Source organism: Nerophis lumbriciformis, linkage group LG19 (genome assembly GCF_033978685.3).
Source record: "Nerophis lumbriciformis linkage group LG19, RoL_Nlum_v2.1, whole genome shotgun sequence".
NCBI lineage: Eukaryota > Metazoa > Chordata > Actinopteri > Syngnathiformes > Syngnathidae > Nerophis > Nerophis lumbriciformis.
In genome coordinates, this window is record NC_084566.2 from 25,236,157 (window position 1) to 25,258,424 (window position 22,268).

Below are 22,268 nucleotides of genomic sequence, written 5' to 3' on the forward strand. Positions count from 1 at the left end.
CCATGTCATGATACACGATATATATCTTGATATTTTGCCTTAGCCTTGAATTAACACTTGATGCATATATACACAGCAGTATGATGATTCTATGTGTCTACATTAAAACATTCTTGTTCATACTTCATTAATATATCCTCATTTTAAACTTTCATGCAGAGAGGGAAATCACAACTAAGTCAATTTAGCAAAACTGTATTTATTAAACAATTATTAAGCAGTGGCACAAACATTCATGTAAATTCCAAAACAGAAAGTGCAAGATTGTCAGAGACATTTTAAAACAAGCTATGAGTGCACTTTTGTGCATGATGTCACTAAGATGACATATCAAAACAACACTAAATTAAAGTGCACTTTTTGTACAGAACGCCACTACAATAGTTAAAAACTGATAAAGTGCACTTTTGTGCATGATGTCACACAATATATTTCAATAAGTGTCAAATAAAAATGAGCTGCATAATAGGAAATCAAATAGTGTATGTCCTTCGCTATGTAGTAGGTTACTGCGGACGTTATCTTCTTCTGTTGTTGACTATTTTTTCCATACGGTGTTGATCTGGAAATAGTTGCTTCGGCATTTTGTTGGTGTGGCACTGGCCGGAGATGTTGACATGCAGAGTTTCAAGTACTCTTCATTCTCGAGCGGGTGACTTTTCAAATGATGCTACAAATTAGCAGTGGTGCTACTTTTTGTAGCAACGCTTTTGCCGCATAATTGTTCAACATATTCCCGCTTGAAGCCAAACCACCACCAGACGATGGACCCCGTGCTGTTGTTCTTGGGAATTAATTATTCTTCCTTCATTTGTTACCAGATTTGCACCTTCTCACTCTCGTATTACCACTCGCACCGCTAGCACCACAGCTAACGTTACCATGCCGCTACCTCCCTGCTCCGCGAGGGCGTATGACATTGCACGCGTGACAGTATGTGACGTATGTAAGAAGGTGCGCTTGTTTTATGTCTCTGTGAGAAGCAGAGACAACAAAGAGTGAGAAACGCCTGCAGTGTAATGCCCGCAGCTAAAAGCAACTGTGTGAGAACGTATACTCGAATATCACGATATAGTCATTTTCTATATCGCACAGAGACAAACCCACGATATATCGAGTATATTCGATATATCGCCCAGCCCTACTTTAATGGAGTAATCACTGCAAACTCATGCATTCTTCGACTCTGCTCTCTTTGACTGGAGTGTGAGTTGCATGTTTTTCTCGCCGTTTCTTAAAATCTTGCACCCTTTTTGATTACCTCTCGAGGAACTGTGAAAAAATGTTTCTCCTTTTTGCGATTTGAACGATTCGTACAGCCGAAAACAACTCAAGCATAGGTAAGGGTGTAACGGTACGTGTATTTGTATTGAACCGTTTCGGTACGGAGGTTTCGGTTCGGTTCGGAGATGTACCGAACAAGTTTCCACATGGACATACTAAGTAGCGTACCGCACGTTGTGTAAACAATGCACACCGAGGCACAACACACGGCATGCTAGCAGCTAACGGGCTACGATAGACTGACCATATGTACTCTTTTCACCAAACATGTCCTCTTTTGCGGCGCTGTCAGGGCGGAGTTTCTTAAATGCCTCAAATGTCCGGCATTTTGAGTTAGGGTTGCGTGTATTTTCGATGTACGTTCAGGGTTAAGAAGGGGTTAAAAACAAAAGAAATTGTGCGCGCAGCAGCATTCGTGAGGGAGGGGCAGAGACCGAGAGAGCGAGAGAGTTATGATAAATGCGCATGCGTCGCCAGACTCTGCTTTTTATCCATAGATTTATCAGATTTAATTTTCTATTATCTATAGAGATAAGCTCCAGCGCCCCCCGCGACCCCAAAAGGGAATAAGCGGTAGAAAATGGATGGATGGATGGATATAGCAGGGGTGTCAAAAGTGTGCCCCGGAGGCCATTTGCAGCCCACAGCTAATGTTTTAAAGGCCCACGGCACATTCTAAAAATACTATTAAAATAAACAAAAACATAAAAAAGTGAAATAAAAAAAGCTTAAAGGTTAAATGTAATTTAGAAAAAGTTGCAATGTTGACTAATAAAACAAAGCTGGTTTTTTTTCTTTCTTCTCAAAACAGTTATTATGAATTATTGACCTATCCAAGGTTCCGATTACTTCACATCAAATATTCCACTAAGAAAAATACTTTTGGTGGAAGATTTTGCAAATTTGGTAAATAAATAACCCAAAAATATATATTTTGTTGTTTTCTAACTGTACCGGAAATTAACCGAACCGTGACCTCTAAACCGAGGTAAGTACCGAACCAACATTTTTGTGTACCGTTACACCCCTAAGCATAGGGCATTTTTTCTTCTAGAAAGGCTAAATGGCGCCTAGTACCCATTGAAAACAGAGCTAGCTTGACCACCAGGCGTATTCATTGGGCAGGACGTGATGTCAGTAGCATCCCAGCATGGTGACAGTGCTTCTTGTGTGTGTATACTAGCGGATCTGCTCTCCGTCCGCCGAGACAAAGACTGTGAATGACTGAAAAGAGGGCTCACTGCATCCAGTTAATTCTCCTGTTAAATGAATGTGCTCAGGTGCTGATAGCAATGCACAGAGTGAGACGTCGTTCTCTCTGTTTGAAGCAAGATATGAAAACAAATACACGTACTTTACAATTTATTTAAATTTCCATTTACTGTTCCATTAATTGACTCATGTATAGGGTTGTACGGTACACCGGTATTAGTATAGTACTGCGATACTAATGAATCATATTCTGTACTTTACCGCAACTAAAAAGTACCGACTTGCTATCGGATTAATACACCAATTTGTGGTATCATCCAAAACTAATGTAAAGTATCAAACAACAGAAGAATAAATGATTATTACATTTTAACAGAAGTGCAGATAGAAAATGTTAAAGGAGAAAGTAAGCAGATATTAACAGTTAATGAACAAGTTGATGAATAATTAATTTTCTACCACTTGTCCTTAATAATTTTGACAAAATAATAGAATGGAAAATGACACAATATGTTACTGCATATGTCAGTAGACTAATTTTAGAGCCTTTGTTTGCTTACTTACCACTAAAAGACAAGTTGTCTTGTACGTTCACTATTTTATTTAAGGACTAAATTGCAATACGAAACATATTTTTAATGTACCGTAAGATTTTTTGTTATAATAAAGCCAATAATGCAATTTTTTGTTATAATAAAGCCAATAATGCAATTTTTTGTGGTGCCCTTTTTTAAGAAAAGTATCAAAGTACCGAAAAATATCTAAATAATTTTGGTACCGTTACCAAAATATTGGTATCGGGACAACACTGCTTATGTACTATCGGCCCAGGCCTTGTCAACATCAAAACGTTTTCCAAGGTAAATGTAATGTTTGTTATTAGCGTACTGCCTCCGCTACGAATGCACTAATTATAAAACCTCAACATCTGTTCGATTTCGATTAATCGTGCAGCTCTACTTCTGATCCACTCCTTGATGTTTGTAATGACAACTTTTGTGCAATAGCTGCACTTGAACCATCATTATGATGATTCTTTATCGTTATTACTGTAAATATTGGTAGTAATATTAATAGCCTTTACATTGTCAACGTCAGGGCTGTCCAAACTTTCTCCAGCGATGGTCTCATACATCCATAAAATGAAAGGATGGGAGTTATTCTAATACTGTACATCTTGTACAGTAACATGTTGGTTCCTAGAGCCAACACAGAACTTGGTAAAAAAAAAAAAAAAAGCCTTCAGTTATGCTGCTCCCAGGTCATGGAATGACATCCAGAAATATCTGAAGCTACCAGAATTGATCACTTTGGGGGAGTTTAAGTCCATTTTAAAAGATGGAGAAACCAGTTCTCTTGGGCAATGTACTTGCTTTTAAGTTGAAATATTACGTAATCGTTTTAAATTATTTTTGACCTGTTGTGGTATGACTGCTGTTGGTATCTTGTTGTAATAATTATTGTAACTTTGTTTGTGCTGCCCTCTTTGTCAGCTCGCTCTTGAAAAAGAGATTTTAATCTCAATGACTCTTTACCTGGTTTAATAAAAGAAATTGATTGATTGATAAAGTTGCTGAAAGTGATCTGTATGATATGTAATAATCAACTGTATTTGCCAAGTGACAATAAAACATTAGTTACATCATGTGGAAAATAATCCCAGGGTCTTACTTTGGACATAAATGAAGCAAATAAAGCAGTTTTGTTAGTTTGTTAGCGAGAAGGACCTCTTACTTAACTCTAGTTAACTAGTTAAAGAAAATGACAATTGTTGGACAAGAATGTTTGTTGTTTGTGTTGTTGACAGTGTCTATTGTTAGTAAAAGAAATAGTTCTTTGAAAGACAATTTATGCCATTGTTTCATCTGTTTTTTTTTTGCTTAAGTTCATCACAGCTGGACAACACATGGCAGGAGCTGGCGAGAACGCACACACGTGCACACACACACTGACAGGGAAAGTAGGTCAGTTACTGGCTTGGCTCGTTAAAGAGCTCGTTAGTTGACCACTTGGGTCACGGTCAGGTCATTTCATTGAGAACGCCTAAGAAGAACTGAAATAGTTTGAAGTGAGGACGCGTGACGGCGGGTGTCACACCCTCTACCACCAGCGGGGGTGCTATTGAAAGAAAAATGTGTGTACTGTGTAAGTTTGCCATTATCTTTATCAAATAAAGTAGACCCAGTAGACGTGTAGGATTGAGTGGAATTGTAGGAAAAGCTGCGTGTCCCCTTTCAGGACACAGGATTCCCCCATTACTCCCTCCCTTACACAACATGCCATTGTAAGAATGGCCGACAACTCTCTTTTTCTTTTTTTTTTTGCTTTGTGGTTGCTTGTTTGCATAAAAGAGGACAAAACAAGGAAGTTGTCCAGCAAAAAAAAAAGACCCAAAAGCCCCAAATTATTTTCGGTGCTTTTATCATGCTGCCAGTGCCTCTACGTGTTTATGGCCAGCACACTGATCACTTTATGGTGCACGTTTTGGCCAAACAATACTAGCGCTAACCACAGTCACATGACACAGATCCAACATGGCCGCCTGGGTAAAAATAAATCAGGAAGTTGGCTGACCGAAAGGAAAAGTCCATTTTACTTCAAAGCTTCTGGAAAGTTCCTTTGAAGGTGTTCTTTTCTTGCCCGCTGCCCAAGATCTGTGTGTTTTTCTTCCACACGGGGGCTTCCCAGTCCCCTCATACTTCATGTGGTCCCACGGAAATAAGAAAGAGTCTGGGGAAAAGGTCTTGTCTCGTGCTTGTTGTTTAGCCTTCCAACAACGAGCCAAAGAAAAGGAAGAAAACTTCTTCACGTATGAAACAATTATAAATCAAAATATTAGCATTACGAGTACCGTATTTTCCGCACTATAAGGCGCACCTAAAAACCTCCAATTTTTTCAAAAGCTGACAGTGCGCCTTATAATCTGGTGCGCCTTATATATGGACCGATATTAAGCCACAACAGGTCTCGGACACTGAAGAAGAAGAATTTGAGGGATTCGTGGATGAGGAATAACTTAATAAATTGAGCTTTACATGTTTATTTTGTGTGTTGTGTGACATTAACATTTGAGCAATGTTGAGTTATTGATATGTTGTTATTGCTTTGCACTAGGGCTGCAACTAACGATTAATTTGATAATCGATTAATCTGTCGATTATTACTTTGATTAATCGATTAAAAATCGGATAAAAGAGACGAACTACATTTCTATCCTATCCAGTATTTTTGGGGGGAAAAACAGCATACTGGCACCATACTTATTTTGATTATTGTTTCTCAGCTGTTTGTAAATGTTGCAGTTTATAAATAAAGGTTTATTTAAAAAAAAATATATATATATATATATACCGTATTTTCCGCACCATAAGCCGCCCTGGGTTATAAGCCGCGCCTTCAATGAACGGCATATTTCAAAACTTTGTCCACCTATAAGCCGCCCCGTGTTATAAGCCGCATCTAACTGCGCTAAAGGAATGTCAAAAAAACAGTCAGATAGGTCAGTCAAACTTTAATAATATATTAAAAACCAGCGTGATGTGGGCGCGCATGGAGTCGTATATCAACATGGACGGAGCTGCGTGAAAAAAGCCACCCGGCCTCTTCGCGTAAACTTACCTTAACCACTCGCTCATCTTTTCTTCATCCATCCATCCCTTCGAGTTAGCTTTTATGATGACGCCGGCTGGAAAGGTCTCTTTTGGCAAGGTCTTCCTTTTGAATATCACCATGGGTGGAAGTTTCTGGCCATTAGCATGGCAAGCTAGAACCACAGTGAAGGATGACTTCTCATTCCCTGTGGTGCGAATATTCACCGTACGTGCTCCCGTTGTATCCACAGTGCGGTTCACAGGAATATCAAAAGTCAGTGGAACCTCGTCCATGTTGATAATGTTCTCTGGCCGGATCTTTTTTTCAGCTATCTTGTTTTTACAATATGCACGGAAAGTAGCCAGCTTTTCTTGAAAGTCTTTAGGCAGTTGCTGTGAAATAGTAGTCCGTGTGCGGATGGAGAGATTGCGTCTTTTCATGAACCGGAAACCTGTCGCTTAGTAGGAGCCATTTTGTGGTCTTTACAGATGTAAACACACAAAGGAAATGAAACGTAATATCCGCGCGCTTCTTCTTCTTCTACGGGGGCGGGTGGTTGCTTACAGTAGAAGAAGAAGCGCTTCCTCTTCTATGGGGGCGGGTGCTTACCTTGGCGGTTGCTTGCGTAGAAGAAGAAGCACTTCCTCTTCTACGGGGAAAAAAGATGGCGGCTGTTTACCGTACTTGCGAGACCGAAACTTTATGAAAATGAATCTTAATATTAATCCATATATAAAGCGCACCGGGTTATAAGCCGCACTGTCAGCTTTTGAGTAAATTTGTGGTTTTTAGGTGCGGCTAATAGTGCGGAAAATACGGTATATATGTTTTTCCTACCGTATTTTCCGCACCATAAGGCGCCCTGGGTTATAAGCCGCGCCTTCAATGAACGGCATATTTCAAAACTTTGTCCACCAATAAGCCGCCCCGTGTTGTAAGCCGCATCTAACTGCGCTAAAGGAATGTCAAAAAAACAGTCAGATAGGTCAGTCAAACTTTAATAATATATTAAAAACCAGCGTTCTAACAACTCTGTTCACTCCCAAAATGTACGCAAATGTGCAATCACAAACATACGTATATCAACATGGACAGAGCTGCGTGAAAAAAGCCACCCGGCCTCTTCGCGTAAACTTAAACTTACCTTAACCACTCGCTCATCTTTTCTTCATCCATCCCTTCGAGTTAGCTTTTATGATGACGCCGGCTGGAAAGGTCTCTTTTGGCAAGGTCTTCCTTTTGAATATCACCATGGGTGGAAGTTTCTGGCCATTAGCATGGCAAGCTAGAACCACAGTGAAGGATGACTTCTCATTCCCTGTGGTGCGAATATTCACCGTACGTGCTCCCGTTGTATCCACAGTGCGGTTCACAGGAATATCAAAAGTCAGTGGAACCTCGTCCATGTTGATAATGTTCTCTGGCCGGATCTTTTTTTCAGCTATCTTGTTTTTACAATATGCACGGAAAGTAGCCAGCTTTTCTTGAAAGTCTTTAGGCAGTTGCTGTGAAATAGTAGTCCGTGTGCGGATGGAGAGATTGCGTCTTTTCATGAACCAGAAACCTGTCGCTTAGTAGGAGCCATTTTGTGGTCTTTACAGATGTAAACACACAAAGGAAATGAAACGTAATATCCGCGCGCTTCTTCTTCTTCTTCTACGCGGGCGGGTGGTTGCTTACAGTAGAAGAAGAAGCGCTTCCTGTTCTATGGGGGCGGGTGCTTACCTTGGCGGTTGCTTGCGTAGAAGAAGAAGCACTTCCTCTTCTACGGGGAAAAAAGATGGCGGCTGTTTACCGTAGTTGCGAGACCGAAACTTTATGAAAATGAATCTTAATATTAATCCATATATAAAGCGCACCGGGTTATAAGCCGCACTGTCAGCTTTTGAGTAAATTTGTGGTTTTTAGGTGCGGCTAATAGTGCGGAAAATACGGTGTATATATATATATATTTTTTTTTTAAATAATACAAATTTAAAAAAAGCCTCTGCGCATAGCATAGATCCAACGAATCGATGACTAAATTAATCGGCAACTATTTTTATAATCGATTTTAATCGATTTAATCGATTATTTGTTGCAGCCCTACTTTGCACTATTTCGAGTGTTACTATATTGTGATTGCACTAACGTTTGATTTAACGTAACAGTATCAGACTGTTTTTTACGTGTTTATTGAATCGAGGAAAAGTTCCCCTCCACTATGTGATATAAATGTTGCACTACATGTTATACCTTGCTGTTGTTAAAAGATAAACAAAATACCACGTCACTGACTTTACCTCGGGGAAAATAATAAAACAGCTGTTTATTCATTTTGGGAGTGAACAGAGTTGTCAGAACGCTGGTTTGTAATCTATTAATAAGGTTTGACTGACCTATCTGACTGTTTTGTTGACATTCTCTTTAGCGCAGCTCCATCTAATGGATGCATAACGTAACCCCAGCCTCTACTGTAGCGTCTATTCTATGCGCCTTATAATGCGGTGCGCCTTATATATGAACAAAGTTTTAAAATAGGCCATTCATTGAAGGTGCGCCTTATAGTGCGGAAAATACGGTAGCTTTTTTTAATGGCACCAAAATTAGCATTTTAAAGTTAAAGTACCACTGATAGTCACACACACACTAGGTGTGGTGAAATTTGTCCTCTGCATTTGACCCATCCCCTTGTTCCACCCCCTGGGAGGTGAGGGGAGCAGTGAGCAGCAGCGGGGGCTGCACTCGGGAATCATTTTGGTGATTTAACCCCCAATTGCAACCCTTGATGCTGAGTGCCAAGCAGGGAGGTAAGGGGTCCCATTTTATAGTCTTTGGTGTGACTCGGCCGGGGTTTGAACTCACGAGCTACCAATCTCAGGGCAGACACTCTAACCACAAGGCCACTGAGCAGGCAATTTTGAAGCCAATTAGCCTTTGTAACACATTAGCTTCTACAAAGGCTGTGCAATAAAGACAATATATGTTTCGAATTATGTACATTTGGCCGACTATAGAGCTTTGAAAACTATCATTATATCGTGATAAAGCATGATGAACACATTCTAGTTGTGTCCTGCAAATTTGACCTTGACAAGAGAAAAAAACGTGTCCTAGCAGCTAATTTCACTCCACAGTGCAAAGCCCCTTTTAAGTTAGCAATCCTCTCCTCAATGACAGCTAATAAACTAATGTAGGTTTCTTAAAGTAGCATCGCTGAAGTACGAGAACTAGATAAACCTGTAAGAGGATATGCTAATCGCTAAGTTAGAGCTCTTGAATGCAAACCGAGGTGGGCGTATCGATAGATATATCGACAGTAACAATACCAAGTTTATATGTAGTATACAGAGTATACAGTAGGTATGTGTGTAACTATGTACGTATATGGTAGTTTCCATTGCACGATCACTTTTGTTGCGCACCGGATGTATCATCAATTTAGCTTTGATAATATCTTATTGGGCTGGATGATTACGGCAAAAATAATAATCACGACAATTATGATTGATATTGAAATCACGATTAACAACACAATTATTTATTAATTTAAAAACATGAGTATTTATTGTACCAAAAAAACTTGACGTTAAATTTAATTTAAAAGATGATTGATATTGAAATCACGATTATGAACACTGAGGACTTTAATTTTAAAAAAACTGTTCGATAAAGAGGCCCTGCGATGAGGTGGCGACTTGTCCAGGGTGTACCCCGCCTTCCGCCCGATTGTAGCTGAGATAGGCTCCAGCGCCCCCCGCGACCCCAAAGGGAATAAGCGGTAGAAAATGGATGGATGGATGTTCGATAAAGAAAAAATAATAATAACAGTAACAATAATAGTAACAACAATAAATTCAAATAATAGCAATATGAAAAATTTAATTCAGTTTTCCCGTAAAAACATTTTTGTATTCTGTTTTTGGACAATTTTGACCAGTATTTTAATTCAAAGCATAATAATTGTGTAAATGTATCAACACATGATTTAAGTACATCATGCTTGTGTAAGGTACTTTTTAAAACCTTCATTTTGTTAGCACAATTATATTGGATGTTGCGCACAGTGCTGTTATTGTGACTTTACGAGTAAAGAGACAGAGAAAGCCTCTCAAGTTGTGACTGCTGTCCTGTTCGTGCATTGATCTTGCTTTGATGATGTTGTTCACTAAAACACAAGCAGATGAGATGTGTTGTGGGTGTATAGATTGTTCTTGCTAGTTGTATCTTTGTAGTTTAGTCTGTGTTTCATGTCTTGTTTAGTTCTGGACAGGACAGTCAATTCTTTCGGGGATGAATTACATGTCCCGGACACATTATTTTCCCAAACAAATGGTCCTTCTCCTCACAAAGACACCATTTCACTCACATTTATGTCCATTTCTGTGATATTCTGCTTTGAACAGCGAATTCTGTTTTATTGGCCAATTGTTTGGATTTTACTGATTTTACCGGCTCATGTCCCGCCCATTATATATACGTGGTGGTCAAGCTAGCTCTGTTCTCAATGGGTACTAGGCGTCATTTAGCCTTTCTCGAACAAAAATGCCTTATGCTTGCGTTGTTTTCGACTGTACGAATCTTTCAAATTGAGTAAAAGATAAACGTTTCTTAGAAAGCTTACTTTGAAAAGTAGTTAAAAAGGGAGGGAGACTGCAAGATTTTACGAAAGGACGACGAGAAAAGAAGCACGTACTCCAGTCCAAGGGAGCAGAGTCGAAGAATGCATCAGTTTGCAGTGATCACTCCATTAAAGGTTTGTTTGATATACTTTAAAGGTTTATTATTTCCCATTTATTTATAATCTTGATATTATTTGTATTAAACACCTTGCTACGAGTTTTTCGAAAAGCACCAACTCGGCGAGTCTGAAAGAAAGCAAATGTGAGCAAAACCTAAAAGAGGTAAGTTCTTACCCAAGGCAGCAATCATAAATGAATCTTTCAGCACATACACAATGTTGACATCTATAGTTATATTTTGATAAAGACGGGGAAAAACACGCTACTCGTAAACGGGGTGTGCAACAGCAACAATCATGGCAGTAGACGCGAAGTTAAATCATGAAATGCAACCTTACCCGAGCAAAAACAATGCATGATTTATCCGGGAGAGTCTTGATAACAATGTCCTTGACCCAGCCACACACAACGAGGTTGTAGACCTCCATGCTTTTCCAAGTTTCCATCTGTATTGTTGTGTAGAATGGCGTCTGGAGCACAATAGTTCGATATGTCTGAGGACGCGACTGACGTATAATCCTTGATATCACTCGACTAATCTTTTTTTGATAATATAGGGATAGATTATCTTGCATAGTTTGCATTTTTGCTTGTATCTACTTTTTGCAGGAATATTTAAGCCTTTTTTGTACTCTGCTAGATCGTGCGCTACTTGATGTACGACACCCATCTTGGCTTAGTTGACCACCACTGGTCACATGTCGGAATACAAGCAATTCTGTGTTTCCATTCGCGGTTACGTGAAAGCGGAAATCACAGGGCCTTACTTTTTTTGTTGAGCACAGTGATTATTCATTACCGTATTTTTCGGACTAAAAGTCGCAGTTTTTTTTCATAGTTTAGCCGGGGGTGCGACTTATACTCAGGAGCGACTTATGTGTGAAATTATTAACACATTACCGTAAAATATCAAATAATATTATTTAGCTCATTCACGTAAGAGACTAGACGTATAAGATTTCATGGGATTTAGCGATTAGGAGTGACAGATTGTTTGGTAAACGTATAGCATGTTCTATATGTTATAGTTATTTGAATGACTCTTACCATAATATGTTACGTTAACATACCAGGCACGTTCTCAGTTGGTTATTTATACGTTATATATTGTACACTTATTCAGCCTGTTGTTCACTATTCTTTATTTATTTAAAATTGCCTTTCAAATGTCTATTCTTGGTGTTGGGTTTTATCAAATACATTTTCCCAAAAAATGCAACTTATACTCCAGTGCGACTTATATATGTTTTTTTCCTTCTTTATTATGCATTTTCGGCCGGAGCGACTTATACTTCGAAAAATACGGTAGTTGTACTAACGCTGTGACAAATAAAAAGTTGCAACCATGGAGAGATCCCAACTCACTCATCCGTTTCACTGTTACAAGCTCAAATTTGCATGCCCATTAATCTTATTGTGAAGCCAAAATTGAAATCGTAAATAAAACTGGACGCCCTAATATCTATAACAGATCTGTATTAGTTGCATCACTTTAACAGATAAACAGCAAGTGTAGACTCAGGAAGAAGTGCTGTTGTCATCAAGTGTCCATCAACTAGCACAAAGAATAATATTTTAATGTTATTTGATGATGGAGTGAATGTTTGCTCAGCTGGAGTGATGATACGACGACTCAATCCTTCTTTTGTTTTTCCTAACGTGTAAAAAAGGGCGCGAGCATAGCAGCATTTGGCCTACCTGACACAGACCGTTTGGACATCTTATCAAGTTTAAACGTCCTGTAACTAACTGCCATGCACATATATTTACCCAAAAGGCAGCTGGGCAGTGGCTCATTGGGGAAAGAGTTGCCCTTTACTTTGACTGCAAGGCTCCTCCTTAGCGGTGAGTTTTAAATGATGATCACCTGGCAACAAGCTTGTTAACCACCTCACTTTTGACCCCTGTTTTGTGAATAATTGACGCACAGCAGGTGTTTAGCGTGGATGTTAACTTACACAAAGGCTAATTATTAATCAGGTAGGATGCTAATTAATAAGAATGATAAAAGAGGAATTGTTTTCTAGCAAGGGTCGCATACTGAAAAATCAAAAGGATGTCAAGGAAATTGTTTGAATTTCGCAAAAAAGACTGAAAACCTTCCAATATGCTAAGATGTTATATGTAATTAAAGAACTATGTCAGCTGAGCATCAACCCAAATAACAAGTTTTGCCACTTGACGATAAAATACTTTTTCCACTATGTAATTTTCACTGTGGTATGTGGTTAATGGATAAATAGCATACCGTTTTCATGCATGCTGAGTTAAACGATTGCGAAAAAAACCTTTGTGCCTCAAATGGAATTGAGTACATATTTAGGTAAGTATACTGTGTGCACACTGTGAACTTTTTGTTGCTGAATGTGAGAGTTTCGACTGTGTAGTGATGCCCCAGATCCATTACTATTATTGTGCACTTACTGAAAATCACAATATTTAACCTTTTCTTCTTTTTGCTGGTACAAAAAACCTCAGTCAGAGGTTGCAAGCAAAAATCGATTTTGGGGCCCTCTATTTCTGAACACAAAGACACGCATAGACAAATACACACATTACAACGCTTTTTTCGCCACACAGCAGAGCGATGATTGTGACGTAACAACAATCTTTTGTAACAAAAAAACACTTTACTTCGCATTGATTAAAGCAAGCTATAACAGACTGAACAAAGACACATAACTTCAACTTCTTCAACCTTAACAAACCCCCCCCACCCACACTGTGACGACAATGCCAGATGAAGTACAAACGATAAACCATTAAATATTAAAAGTATTTGAGTTTGACTCCTACATTGTTTACTTCCCTGATGACTTCCTTAAAGTTTTGCAATCAATCAGAAATATCAAGCAGCTAAACTGTGCCAAACATGGGGACGTGTGGAGAGAGTTTTGCATATATTACCCATCATGCCATATAATGGATTTATATATGTGTCATTTTAAATTGTATGTGCGTGTTTTATAATGTCCACAGAGTTCATTGAGCAGGCTGTGCGACCGTATGGTGACTTTATTTGTTTGTTGTAGTTAATTTACACCATGAGTGGGGAAAGTGTTTGGATTTTAGATTCTGATTTACATTTCGACAGTCACATCAAATCAGTAACAAAATCGGCCTACTATCACCTCAAAAATGTAACAAGACTTAGAGGGCTCATGTCAGCTCAAGACTTAGAACAAATTGTACATGCCTTTATTACCAGTAGGCTAGACTATTGTAATGGTCTCCTTGCAGGTCTTCCCAAAAAAAACTGTCAGGCAGCTACAGCTTGTTCAGAACGCTGCTGCTAGAGTTCTAACAAAGACCAAAAAATGTGAGCACATTACACCAATTCTTAAATCCTTACATTGGCTCCCTGTACATCAGAGAATTGATTTCAAAATCCTCATGCTCACATATAAATCACTACATGGTCTAGGGCCGAAGTATATCACTGATATGCTCCCAATCTGTTAGCGGTTCCCAGAGTAAACTCAAATCAAGGGAGAGCATCATTCAGTCACTATGCAACAAATAGCTGGAATAAACTTCCTGAAGATGTCAGACTTTCCCCAACTCTGACTACTTTTAAAACTAGACTGAAAACTTTTATGTTCACCTTAGCTTTCAGCTAAATCTTTTAATGTTTTAACTTTTAACGTCCGCACTGTTTTTATTTTTATTGTCTGCATTTTAATTTTGCTTTTATTTTCTTTCATTTCACTTTGTTGTCTGTGAAGCACTTTGAGTCTGCCTTGTGTATGAAAAGTGCTATACAAATAAAGTTGCCTTGCCTTGGATTGGGTAATATACTAGATGCTGTGCTCTAACTACTAGAAAATAAACGTGTGGTCGTTAACTAGCGATTCCATCGATCTCCTCATGATGGCGGTTAAATCTGTCCAATGTGATACCAAAGACATTTACAGCGGTATGAATTTGGACAAAAACGCACCGCAGGCCATTCTTGTGATGTCTCACGGGCCACACTGAAGACTCCATCGGGTGGTAGTGTGGGACAGTGTTAAGCAGTGTTAATAAACATGAACTCTTTGGGGCTCTGCTCGGTGTAATTCCTCCCCTTCCGCTGTGTAGCCAATATGGCGCCTATTAAGGGTGGTTAGTGTTTGTCAATGCACACTCACCATTTTGAGCGTTTTGAAAACAACATGCATTTTAGTACTTCTTAACGTCAACGCACTTACATACTCAAAAGATGAGTTTAAGTGCACTAATTGAAACACAGCCCAGCACTACGTATTAGCTTGTTAACTTTTTGGAGCATGTCAGCACTTTCTTCTGTGTGGAAAATGACCCTGTTTGAACTGGAAGACAAACCTCACTCAAGCACACACACACACACACAGTATAAAAGAACCACAAATTTGGTAGTGAAGTGGTCATGGGGAAAGAAGGCATAGCAGAAGCTTGTTGACCCAAGAAGAATCTTTGTGGGGGGTTTTTGCACAAGCGGCATGGTTGGAGGTAGATGGTGCCAGTCCCAGATGTGTAATGTAACCTGTAACGTTCGTATAGTGGTTATGGGAGCTTGTGTAAGACACACCAGCCCCTCAAGTCCCCTCCCACACCCTGCAAGCCCCTCTCCAAACACTGATGTGTTAAACATGTGGTCACCGTTCTTTTTCTTTCTTTTTTTGATATCTGCTCAATATATCACTGTTTTTAGGCTCACTGTTGATGTTGTGTGTGTGTGTGTGTGTGTGTGTGTGTGTGTGTGTGTGTGTGTGTGTGTGTGTGTGTGTGTGTGTGTGTTTTCCAGACTGTTGACCCTTTGTGTAATACTTCATATTGCTTGTTGTTGATTGGTTTGCTTCTTTGTTTGGCTGGTGAAGCTTCAGAGTCGCCACTTCCTGTTTGCTTTTCAAGTTAAGACATCAGACTCACTTGGCTGCACTTTTATTTTGAAATGCTTCTGGCTGCGCATTGGCGAGACAAGGACCAGACGCATACACACCTGGGTTGAATAGGACGGTCAACACTCCGTTTAAAAAGTTAATCATCAAACGGATCAATAAGGCGATTGGGTTAGTGTGTCCGGTGTAAAGGAAAGTTGGTTCTGTAGATTGTTGATGTTCTCTGACAAGATATTAGAAGAGGCCGGAGTCAAAGGTCATATTTGTGCTTGGAACGTTAAAGCGAAGCAGAAGAAAAAGTTCACCAAGAAGCTGTTGTTGACCTTACAGCTGCAACACTGCTGCAGACAAGGTCTAAGGTCATCTGAAGGATCAGACTTTGGCGTTGTGCTGCTAGCCGAGTGCTGCAGACAACAACAACAACAACAAAACGCTTCCTGTTGGCGGCAAGCACAGCGCTGCTCACAAGACACAAGAGAGCGTTTGTGGCCGCCGAAGAGGAAGCCAGACAGCTGCTCATTCCTAACACCCAGACCCCCGCCCCGCCGCCAGCGCCCCCTCTGGACCTCCTGCCGCGAACTTCGTCAAGCAGGAGACAACCAGACCAAACATCATGACTAAACCCACTGAAATGTTCTCAAACATCATGACTAAACCCACTAGAAGAGGGGTGTCAAACTCATTTTAGATCGGGGGCCACATAGAAAAAAATCTACTCCCGAGTAGGCCGGACTGGTAAAATCACGGCACGATAACTTAAAAATAAAGACAACTTCAGATTGTTTTCTTTGTTTAAAAATAGAGCAAGCACATTATGAAAATGTACAAATCATAATATTGTTTTTTTTTTTTTTACACTTGCATGTTGCGGTTAATAGTATTCTATCTTTATTTGTCGGTATTTATATTTTCTGAATAAATTGTGATAACGTTCATCAGTCAACTCATTGGTGTTAATTTTCAATCTATCAAGAACAAAAAAATTATATAAAAAATCAAATCAGAGTATGTTATTTATGTAGTTTGATCATTTTCCTCGACTGATGTACGAACAACATGTGGTTTATTTTGTAAATATGTAGCATCATCTACAAAATTGTTATTGCGACATCCAGTGGACACATTTAGAACAGCAGTTTCTTTCATTACAGAATTTCAGGTTCATTTTTATACTTAGCAAACTCATCCCGCGGGCCGGATAAAACCTGTTCGCGGGCCTGACCCGGCCCTCGGGCCTTACGTTTGACACCCCTGCAGTGGAATGTTCTCACGGTCATCAACTCGCATGAGCACACTCACACTGTGTCTCAATTAGTGCACTTGTGTACGTACACTTAATTTTTTAAGTACATACCGGTAAGTGTGTTCATTCTGAAAAGTATGTACTGTCAGTGATGGACACTTGCCACCCTCAATAGTCCGCTGACATTATTGGCTACATACAGAAGGGGAGGGACTCCGTCCAGCAACTTGAGGGTTCCTGGTTCAAATCCCGCCTTCGGCATCCCAGTCACGGCTGTCGTGTCCTTGGGCAATACACTTCACCCGTTTTACTCCCTGGTGTTTGGGCACTGCTCTTGTGGCGACCCATCGGTATTCCTGTTCTGTCTACCTCTGTTTGGACGGGTTGAACTGAAAAAAATAATTGCCCTCTGGGGACAAATATTTCTAAAAATAAAATAAAATCAATATTGCAGTTTTGGTAATTTAGGTAAGTGCATGACATGTAACAGATTTTGGACAGTACTACGCGGTCAATGTTTAACACACTCAGTGCACCGCAGGGGTCTCAAAGTTGTGGCCCTTATTCACAGACATATTTTGTGGCCCCCGCCTTAATATGAAAGTTTAATTTTAGCGTGGCCCGCAAGTTTTATATGAATGGCGCTTGACACTGAACGAACCTACCAATCACAGATGGGTATATGGATCTCGGGGCGGGACATTGATGCAAGCGGAAAACAATTTCTCAGTGAGTTAAAGTTACAGTAGCGTTGCTATGGAAAGTTTTCTTCCATGCCTGGCTGGCTGCCTCGTTTCTATTGTTCACACAGGGACATTCGTCCCAGCGCGCTGCGTTCATAACACTTTCAAAAAGTTTTTTAGGTCGCTGCCCAGCGGGACAATATACATAGTTATGTCTCTCTCTCTGACAAATTAAATCAAGAAATGTGTACGCAGTGGGATAAAAGAAAAGTAAGGAACTAAGGCCATGTCTACACTAAGTCGTTTAACACCTTAAACGAATAATTATTTAGTCTAAGCCCCGTTTCAGCCACACTAAACCAGCGCTTGTTATCGAACAACTGCTGAGGCTATGTCTACACTAAGCCGGATAACCCCTTAAACAAATAATTATTTAGCCTAAGCCCCGTTTCAGCCACACTGGTCTATCTTTGAAGGTTCCCCCTCCTCGGACAAATTTTTAAACGGCTAAGTGCGCCATGTATTTCCTGAATCTCCGGCACTTAGCTTTGTATGGACTCATTGATCGTTTACAAACTGAGTTCGGAGAGGAAGTGACGCCAGAAAGAACTCGCCACAGCCAGCTTCAAAATAAAGCGGTTTCGTAACTCAGGGCTAACCACTGGAAATAAGAAGGCGAGTCATGCAGAGTCATGTTTCTCCTTCTTCTATATGTACAGACGCTTGTGGAAATCACACATGAATACCTTAAGAGAAAGCGATTGCAGCTATTTGGGATACAACACTTCTCAGACGGCAAGAGAACTTTCCAATGTCAGCTGTGATTCTACTTAGCGAAAAACGTTGTCCATTTGTCCAAGGAGAGTCAACGAGAATGTGAGCTCCCGTGGATGTGATTGAAAAAAGGTAGCGTGTGCTTTGTATTACCTGGCCGTCGAGGGAAGACGAGGGAAAACTACGGAAAACAGCGAATGCATTTGGACTGGCAAAGCAGACTGTATCAGTTATTGTCCGCCATGTATGTCGCTGACTCAACGTCTAGGTCCAGAGTATATATAGTCACCAAAAACGAATGGACAATGAAGGTGAAGGCAAAAGAGTGAGGAGTGTCCTGACCTGATATCTCGATCCCTACTTTGATTGATGTAAAATGTTCTTTATCACATTGTTTACGTGTCTAATAAAGATTTGATTAATTTATGATGTCTCAGGTGTTATTCACTACAATAGGGCCCCACAGCACACTGGATTCCAGTTAATTTAAATACCACAACACTGGATATTGTTCAGATTAGTTAAATTTAAGAACTTGCACACAAAGCAACTCTGGAGAAGACTATGACGTGTGCTTTTTCCGCGCATGCGTACTAGGTCGCGTTGCGCCGGCGGACGAAGGGGGACGGGTGTCTTAACTGTGGCATTGTTGTGTGTGTGTGTGTGGACAAATAAGGTTAGGTGTGATTTACCCTGGATAACCTTATCCGTTTTAATGTAAACGGGGCCTAAATGTAGTCTGCAGTCACATAGCGACGCCTGTCCGTCTGAAATAACAGTCCCCGATACCTGAACCTATTATAGGATTGCACCGTTATTTGTGTCTCTTTTTTTAATTATTTGCATCAGGCTATTTGCATTACCTCCTACGATGAACACTGCATATATTTCTATATGATGTCATTAGTTTTATTTTTGTTTCCATGACTACGTTTACAACAACAACAGCACGGCGTCATTTCCGCTCCTTTTTCCTGTAACAGCACTGCGGATAACAGTCGCCATTTTGCGCTCGCTATCCCGGTACTTTCCACCATCTAAAATAGTGTGTTCATGTCTTAATAAAAAACATGAACATCAAGCGCAAAAAAAAGACTGCTGCCTGGCTGTTCCCAGTCGTGCTGCTGTTGCAGGAAAAAGAAGCGGAAATTACGTTCTCCGTGCATTTGCTTATTTCTTTATCTTATTTTAAGTTAGTAAAGACATCTGAGAAGATTGGAACTTTTTTAACAAAGCTTTTCTTGTGGAACACTTGATGCAGGCCCAGCCTTACCAGATTCTGCCTCCAGTGGCCCCCGGGTAAATTGGGTTTGAGACCCCTGCTGTACAGTGTACTTTTTGAAGTGTACTGACGCAAATTGAGGACACATCCCTTTATTTTCACAGATAACCTTGGAGAGATCATGTTGCAGAGGTTTAGGTTGTTGCGCTAGGACTGAATTAAGAGTACACAATAAGACAGTGTGTTGCGGCTGGATTCCCCCTGGAGGGGCTGAGGGGGCACATGTTGTAGACAAAGAATAAGGGTGCGTGTGTGTGTGCGCGCGGAGATCTAGAAAGTGTGCCAGGGGGAGGGGTAGACCCCCGACCCATCTTCTCCTGTTGCCGCTCTTCTTGCTCGTGCACATGAGGATTGTGCATGTGGTCGCACACGCCATCTTTGTGTGCACGTGACAATGCCACGCTTCCTTTGTGTGCGCAAGGTTTTCTTCTTAATGCTATCAAGTTCCGCAATCTCCCCCCCACCCCTTCTCCTGGGCAGACATGATGGACTTTACTCCCAAATAGCACAATTCTGTCCCCAGTGGGTGTGTGTGCGTGTGTTTTCTCCATGATGTCTGTGAGGCAGACAGATAGGGCGGTCAAAGATCTCTCAGAATAAACTGACGTTCATTTTGTGTACATATTTGAACTACCGTATTTTTCGGACTATAAGGTGCACTTAAAATTCTTAAATTTTCTAAAAAATCGACAGTGCGCCTTATAACCCTGTGTGCCTAATGTACGGAATAATTCTGGTTGTGCTTACCGACCTCGAAGTACATGGTTTAATGATAAGTGTGACCAGTAGATGGTAGTCACACATAAGAGATACATATAGACCGCAATATGACACCAGTAAACAACACCAAAACTTTAAATGTTCTATTGAAAATAAAGAACATTACACACGGCAGGCAAAAATCTGTCAAAATGTTTTAGTATGACTTTAAAGCCGCACCGCTTGATGGATTGTCGGCCCTTTACGGCTACCGTAGTCAGGGGTACAAGTATTACTATGGTGTGTGTGTGTATAAGGACCGCAAAATGGCACCCATTAGCAGACATATTATCTGGCGTTTTGTTTCACAAAATTATGCAAAATCAACTTTTCTTACCGTCTGGTACCTGCTGATCTGTATTTGAGATCTGCATAAGTCCTGAAAATTTGCGCACGTCCGCCACTGTAGTAGTCCGTGCCGATGCCGTAGTCGATAAGCTTCTTCTTTTTCACTATCTTCTTGTTATGGGGTATTCATCCTCTGCTGTTGCCATTTCTAATATAAAGTAGCGCAAAGTTCTAACTTATATCTCGCTATGGAAGCGCTAAAAACTACCAGTGTAGTGGGTTTACATATTTCACCCACGGAACTTTAGTTATTAGAGAGTTCCGGTCGGACGGTTTTTCACGAGACACATTTTCGGCGTTGCATTAGTGAGCCACGGATGAGAAGATGCTGCTCCATTGTTGATTTAAGTAAAGTCTGAATGTCATTAAAACATTTAGCTCCATCTTTTGACACTTCTTCAACTCCCGTCCTTGCACGCTACACCGCTACAACAAAGATGACGGGGAGAAGATGCTGTCGAAAGTGAGCCACGTAAATAAGACGGCAAACGAAACGGCGCATCCTGAAGCGACTGTCAGAAAGCGACTTGAAGATGGTCTGTAAAACAATCTATGCAACATTTTTACAAAATACCATATTTCCTTGAATTGCCGCCGGGTATATAGTATGCGCATGCCTCGATTTACCGCCGGGTCAAACTCGTTTCGCAAAATAATTAGCGCATGCCTTGAATTACCGCCGGGTCAAACTCGTTTCGCAAAATAATTAGCGCATGCCTTGAATTACCGCCGGGTCAAACTCGTTTCGCAAAATAAATAGCATGTGCCTAGAATTACCGCCGGGTCAAACTCATTTCGCAAAATAATTAGCGTATGACTAGAATTACCACCGGGTCAGAATTACCGCCGGGTCAAACTCGTTTCGCAAAATAATTAGCGCATGCCTAGAATTACCGCCGGGTCAAACTCGTTTCGCAAAATAAATAGCATGTGCCTAGAATTACCGCCGGATCAAACTCGTTTCGCAAAATAATTAGCGTATGACTAGAATTACCGCCGAGTAAGTCACGTACCTACTACGTTTTATATAATTGCAATTCTTATTATTAATATTGTGTTAGTTTGTAGTGGTGGAGAGCTGACTTTTTGTTGTTGGAGTTGCGTCTTTCAAAGCGCTTTATTTTGAAAAAATGTTTTATTAATATAGCTGCGTGTGTCAAATATGAGTCATTTTGATGCAGTTGTGCGAGTAACATTTCAGAAACAAATCATGAGCTAAGAAAACCTGCTAACAGGCGGTAATAATGTTATTTTAATTGCCTTTTCAGACCCAAACAAAAAGAACTCCCGGGATGATTCATTGTGCTTTAAATTTTATTGCGGCATTAAGCGATGTCATGATGGTATCCTTACATCACACTCAAATTTATAAGCACATGCCTAAATTTACCGCATGCCTTTGGTAAGCGCCGGAGTGAGAAGAGGTTTTAAATTAATTACCGCATGCCTAAATTTACCGCATGCCTTTGGTAAGCGCCGGAGTGAGAAGAGGTTTTAAATTAATTACAGCCC

General features: G+C 40.3%; 1 protein-coding gene across 5 annotated transcripts in view; it reads left to right on the top strand.

Moving 5' to 3' along the window:
* Positions 1-22,268, top strand: part of myo10 (myosin X) — a 166,105-nt gene that overhangs the window by 53,891 nt on the left and 89,946 nt on the right. The gene's annotated exons all lie outside the window — the stretch shown is intronic.